Source organism: Setaria italica, chromosome VIII, assembly GCF_000263155.2.
Source record: "Setaria italica strain Yugu1 chromosome VIII, Setaria_italica_v2.0, whole genome shotgun sequence".
In the NCBI taxonomy this organism is placed as follows: domain Eukaryota; kingdom Viridiplantae; phylum Streptophyta; class Magnoliopsida; order Poales; family Poaceae; genus Setaria; species Setaria italica.
This window is the reverse complement of record NC_028457.1, coordinates 13,921,824-13,928,649: the sequence shown is the minus strand read 5'-3', so window position 1 is coordinate 13,928,649 and position 6,826 is coordinate 13,921,824. Positions and strand designations below refer to the sequence as shown.

At 37.5% G+C, this 6,826-nt stretch overlaps 1 long non-coding RNA gene across 1 annotated transcript; it reads right to left on the bottom strand.

Annotated features, from left to right (window-relative positions):
* Positions 1 to 1,223: 1,223 nt before the first annotated feature.
* On the bottom strand, positions 1,224 to 3,354 carry LOC111258285. Its single transcript, XR_002678945.1, has 5 exons — positions 3,154 to 3,354; positions 2,577 to 2,766; positions 2,191 to 2,489; positions 1,639 to 1,923; positions 1,224 to 1,533 (listed from the first exon to the last, which is right to left on the bottom strand). It is a non-coding gene; the product is annotated as an uncharacterized LOC111258285 (long non-coding RNA).
* Between the last annotated feature and the right edge of the window lie 3,472 nt (positions 3,355 to 6,826).

The window sequence follows — 6,826 nt, the reverse complement described above, 5'->3', positions numbered from 1 at the left end:
TGAAAGTGATGACCAGGGTTGTCCATTCAATTGTGCACCCAAATTCAACTAGAGTCCGCATGGTCACCATTAATAAAGATGCAACGTCATATACATGCTCTTGCAACATGTTTGACCATGATGGCCTCTTGTGTCCTCACATACTAAAAGTATTCACAAACAGGGATGTCGAAAAAATTCCAGAGAAGTATCTACTTAGAAGATGGTCAAAGGAAGTGACTATAATGATACCAGAACGCCTCTCTACAGAACCAGCATTTGGTGTCCCAACCACAAGCAAGCTAAGGTACAATGCATTGTGCAGAAAAATGACGTCACTAGCAGCTGAAGCTTGTTTGGGTCCTGAAAAGTACATTGTAGCTTCAGCTAGGATAGATACATTGGTACAAGCAGTCAGGATAGCAAGGGGGTCACAAGAAATGCAACAAGATGAAGCGTCCAATGTTGCAACAGGTCAACAGTCTAAAACTCCTGTTGTCATGGTAAAGAATCCAACAAGAACAAAAAGTAAAGGGAGACCAAAGGAGAAGGTGGAAAGGTTCAAGTTAGTAGTGGCACAAGCTAAGGAAAAAGCAATGAAAAAGAAGGCAAAAGGAAAGAAGACGGCCCAAAAAATCCCACCATGCTCATATTGCTTTGAAGATGGTCATAGTGTACAGACTTGCGCGTACATGGCCAAGGCGGAGGCACTTGCAAGGGATCTCAAAGAAACAGAGCTGAAGCTCTGAATTTTTAATTATTCCTTTATTAGAATGAGCTGAAACATGCATTAGAAAGTAGTGCAACATTTCATTTTATGAATTGCAACATTATGTCTCATTTATACTAAATTTTTTTGTGATGCTGTTGTTATGCCCATGTATGAGATTGAGCCTTGTGGTATTGGTATTAGACCATGAGCTGGAGATGAATTAAACTGCATGTTGTGTGGCATAAAAAAAAAAGATGTGATGTATTATTGCGACAGTTGATGTTGCAAATTCAGTGGTTTGGTGTTTCAAATGTTGTGAACACTTGTTGCAAAATAGAAATGGCACGACAACATTATTGCAACATGGTTCAGTAGAGTTTGCAACATTAAAATTATAGTACAGCAACATACTACACCAATTGAAGATATAAAACAAGCAAGAAGGTAAGAAAACAAAAGATTTATTGTATATGTTGCAACAGTAAGTTAATGATGTTTCATCAGTTATCCATGAATGTTGCAAACAAGAAAATAAAAGCCAACATTTCTGCAACATAGTAAAGCAGAATTCGCAACATATAAAGTGCACTACGGCAACATATAAAAAAACTAAGCTGAGGAAAATAATTGGTATCCCACAATCCTGAATACTCCATACATCCATATTTCTAAGATGATTGTTAACTATATACAGAGACCTAAACTCCTATATTGCACAACGAAACATGATGTCACTACTTCTAGTTGCAATACTTTTCAACAAACTCGCTTGTCAGGATATCATTTCTTGGAGAAAGTAGGAGAATGCCTGCAACCAATTTCCTATAGTTTGCAATCATGTGCTAAAAAAGGGAAAAAGAAAACAGAATTAGGTACAAAAAAATTGCAGAAGTAACATCATGTATTTGGGTAAAAGAATTAGGTAGCCACATTGTAATAAGACATACTGGCTCAAATGTGGTGTCCATCTTCTTCCCATTCCAAGACTCCATATATAGCATTGTGTATAACCCATAATCATGCATGAAAACAAAAAGAATTGGGTTATCAAAATAAACATGGTGAGAAAAGATGAAAAAACTGCATGAATAATTCTTTATGTAAGCACATGAATGATGAAAAACTTACAAAGATTTTTGATGCGGGTAGTCCGTGGGATATTTCCAATCAAACAGAGAGATGTCTTTGTTTAGCACCCCAGGTTGTAAACATGCTTTTGAAAAATTGGTGACCTAAAAATAGAACCAAATGGTACGTTATATACTATTGAAACATTTCAAATCAGCATCTGCCACAATGATAATTAACTATTGTAACATCGCAAATTCTAAAAGGTTAATTGTCTGTTACAATCTACAACCTCTATAGTTCTGCAACATCGCAAATCATCAGGTGCAACATTGATTTTCAATTATTGACACACCATAAGATGAAAAAGCATCAAGTAACAGAGGCTATTAATAACAAAAAAAAAGAGATGCAAGTTTGAGAGTACTGACCACATTCTTGGCAGAAACAAAATATTTCGTATCATGAGATCCCCCAAGAGAATTGAACCAGCAAATTTCCTTTAGAAACATGTTGACACTAACAAGTACCCAATGCCCTTCTTCAACAATAGGGAAAAACAACTAAAAGAAATAGATAAGAAAAAAAAAGAATGGGAAATGAAAGGCAACTTAATTGTGCAACACAGTACCGGATCCATTTTTGAGAGATCCCAAGACTTGTTCAACTTTGTCAAAGCCATGTGGCAGCTGTCTTGTATGAAATTATCAGGTTCAATTTTTAGCTTGTCCTTGAAAAAAAGTTAGAAACTATCAAAATGAATGCAGGGGCACAAATGATGGTAATACAAAATTGCAAAACAGAATTCAAATCTTACAGTGAGAACAGTAGATAAAGCAAATTTCTTAACGATGTTATTGTCCTTCTCACGCAATTCATCTTCTTCAATGTTGAATTCATAGGACCATAAAGCCATCACATGGTTATTAATTTCCCCCCTTTGCTTGAAGGATCCATAGAATTCATCATAAGTAACATGGAAGCCATCAATTCGAACAAATGGTGGGCTGGGATAAAAAGAACTAAATTAGGATTTGAAACATCTAACTAGACCTACTGAAACATGTGAAACATACAGAAGGAACATTGGGGGAAAAATTGAACTGCTGTAACATGAGTACTACATATTTGAAACATCTAACTAGACCTACTGAAATATGTGAAACATACAGAAGAAACATTGGGGAAAAAATGAACTGCTGTAACATGAGTACTACACATTTGAAACATCTAACTGGACCTACTGAAATATGTGAAACATACATAAGGAACATTGGATAAAAAATTGAACTGCTGTAACATGAGTACTACATACTTGAAACATCTAACTGGACCTACTGAAACATGTGAAACATACATAAGGAACATTGAGAAAGACATAAAGAGTTGCTCACGGTTGTTCTTGTTCATCATTATTCGCATTTGGATTGATTGACACTTTCCTCATTATCCTCTTGCTGAGATATTTGTTATATGCAGTAACAATTTCATCATCTAACTTAATCCTCTTCAATTTCTTTCCTTGGTTCAGATGGATGGCAGCCCTCTTCCTCCTGTTTTTCTTATCAAATGTACTTGACACAGGCTTGTTAACAATAGTCTCATCAATGGTGAGATCAGCTGCAAACACAAGAATAACAAAATACTCAAATATGTGTAAGAAAAAAGGATTGAAAATGGAGACAAAAAAGGTAAAAGAAATGTCACCCAAATTAGATCCTGCTGCCGCTGGGGTCAAACAATCTGTTTCAATTCCTTGGCTGGACAAGAGATCAAATGAAGGGATGTCATCAAGATAACTTGAATCGTTGCTTCTCTTGTCAACAGTTGAACCAGCAGCACTGGTGGGGGCTCCTAAAGTGCTAGTTGATGCATCTGTTGTGGCAGCAGCATTGGAAGTTTGCCCATCTGAACCACCACACATGGAAGGAGCTGCTGCATCAACATTAGAGGTGGAAACCCCTGCTTCAACACCATCATTCCTCACCATGTTAGCTAGATCTGCCATCTTGCCCAACATTTCAATGTGACGCCTCCTCCAAATAGCCATGACCTTATCTTTAATTTGTGCATTGATGGTTGTAGAGATAGCATCGGCAAGTTGGAGAACATCTTGCTTCACAAGTTTAGAGTAATGAGAAGCAACATTCTGATACTCAAGAGGGATCTATTATATAGAATTATAAAATAAATAAAACAGTATTAGCAAGAAGTGTATTGGGACATTGCAACATGATGGGATGAAAGTAAAAATATGAAAAACACAGAAAGTTAACATGCAACACCATAAGAATGTGAACTGAAACATTGGTGAAAACAAACTGAAACATATTATATTTTGTGAAATAGATGTATTTTTCTGCAACACCTATTTGTTGATTCTGAAACATTAAAAAAACTACTACAACAACACAAATTTAAATGAAACCAAACTATGGGTCCAGAATTCATGTTAATCATATTGAAGGAGACATAAGTTTATTGCAACACTTATATTGTATTGTTGCAATATTAAAGATATACTACAACAACATTAAAAGTGTTTGAGCATAGAATGAATTGCAACATAGAGTATAATAAGATGACACAATCAGAAACTGAAAATGTAACATGTTTTTTCACCTGATGAAGAAGATTGTTACTGGATGGTAGTTGATGCAGCCATTCATCTAAAGAGCTAACAGCAGGGATTTCCTCAGTGGCAGCTGGGTTAGGGGCTTCCTCAGTGGCAGCAGGAGCAGGAATTCCAACAGCAGGGGCAGGGTGTTCTTGTACAATTAGGGCACCACCATAAGGAGTACGGGAGAAGTCGCGAAACTGATCATGAAAAGAAGCATGAAAATTTTTAAGAAGGCAAAAAGCAATGAAAAAGAAGGCAAAAAGAATGAAGAAAAGATTATGAAAAGAACATACAGGGAGTTTTCCAAATGTATTGCCCAATGCCAGCCTGTTTTTATCAACTGCCAAGACAAAATCAAAGTCTATGTTTGAAACATTGCAGATACGAGGCAGATTGTAATTCAATTGATGGCCTCCTCGATCAGTTGGTAAATCAAGATGGTCCATGTAAGCAATCTAAAATTTGATAAGATGATCCTTGTAAGAGAGAATATAAGAATATGATCATAGAATTATTGAATGGGCAGGAAAAAAGAACTTAAAATGCTGAAAGAAAGGCATTAAATAACCATACCGCTAGAATAATTAGACAAGATCCCATCTGGTGGTCTTTGTCAATCCTATCAGGAGTAAATTTATGGTACTTCTTCACTTCATTCATCAGCTCATCCAACATATGCCCCGCCCAATCAAAGGTGCTAATTTCAGAAATATCAACTAGACTATGAAGATATTTGAGGCTGACATAGTTGCCTGTTCCTAGAGTGTAGATAGTCCCTAGAGCCAACAGAGAAAAAAGCCCTCACAAAGGAATCCTTGTCCTTGCTAGATTGCACAATCTCTTTACACTTTGCAATTTTAGCTCTATCACCATCCTTGTAGACTTCCCGAAGTTTCTTGACATCTTCCGAGTCACCAGATAACCTCAAAGGAATGATGCTATTTTGAAGCCCAAGAATTTTGCAAACAAGGTCACGGTTGAATACAATGACCTTGTTCCTGTATCTAAACTCCCAGAGCAAAGGGTCCACATGTTAAGCATCCATTTAACAAGCTTCACTGGCAATGAAAACTCAGCCAATGTCAACAGAGCACCAAAGCCAGCTTCATTGATCCACTGCTTCTGATGATCCTCAAGATTAGGAAGTAGGTCGCGAATTCTATGAACTGAGAATCTAGTCTTGAAGTGTTCCTCCTCTTTTCTTAACTGCACCTTAACTGCTAACAATAAATAAAACAAAGTATCAGTCGTATAATTGAATGGTACATGAAAATTTAATGTTTCAGAATCTAAAAATTCTTTGAAACATCCCTATTCAGCAAGTACCACATTGATATTAAATTAATGAAACAATTCAAAATGAATATGTTAACTGATTGATACAACATATAACCTGTACAAATATGCAACATTTCAAAAAAGCAGGTGTAACATTGATAAATAATTAATGAAACATCTCAGAATTAAAAAAGGTGAACTCAATGTTATACTCTAAACTTTTGCAACATCTCAAAAAAGCAGGTGCAACATTGATAACTAATTAATGAAACACATCATAATTAAAAAGGTGAACTGAATGTTATATCCTAAACATGCTGTAAACTATTGCAACATCAAAGTAAAGCAGGTGCAACATTGATAAATAGTTAATGAAACAACTGAAAATTAAAAAGATGAACTGAATGTTAACGTCTAAACATCATCCAAACTATTGCAACATATCAAAAAATCTGTAGCAACATTGATAAGTAATTGATGAAACATCTCGAAATAAAATGGTAACATGAATGTTATCATCTAAAACTTTTGCAATATCGCAACTGAAAAAATAGCGTTGACATGTAACCCTAACACAGGATATGCTAGTTCAAAAATCCTAGAAACACTAAACGGATGAACCCTAAAACACTAAACGAAATCAAATCCGAACCAAAATCCACACAAAAACAACGGAACGGAATTAAAACACTCACTCGTGCGGTTGTTATCGTTGTCCTAAAGAGCATTGGCGGGAGGATTTGCTTCACGCAGATCTGGCGGAGCAGCAGCGGGGTCCAAACCAAGGGAAGACGAGAGCTGTCGGCAAGAGCGCGTGCGGGAGGAAACGCCAACATCGATGCTTGGCTCGCCGCAATTTACCTCCCGGAGGCGAACTTCGAAGCGAGCGCGGCGATCGCATTGCCGGCGTGGAGGGCCTGGACGGACTTCGAACATGGCGAGGCGATCGCGTTCCCGGTGAGGCGGATGAAGACCTGGTGATCCTTCCCACCGGAGGCGAAGAAGGGAGCGCCGGCGAGACTGAAGAGGACTTGGGTGTCCCTCCCACCGGACGCGGCGACCGCATTGCCGGAGCAACAACGGTAAAAAGGAATGGAACAGTGAAGGAGGAAATGCGGTGGTTGCCGGTTGGAAAAGGGGAAATAACCGCGCAAGAAAAGAAAGGGGAC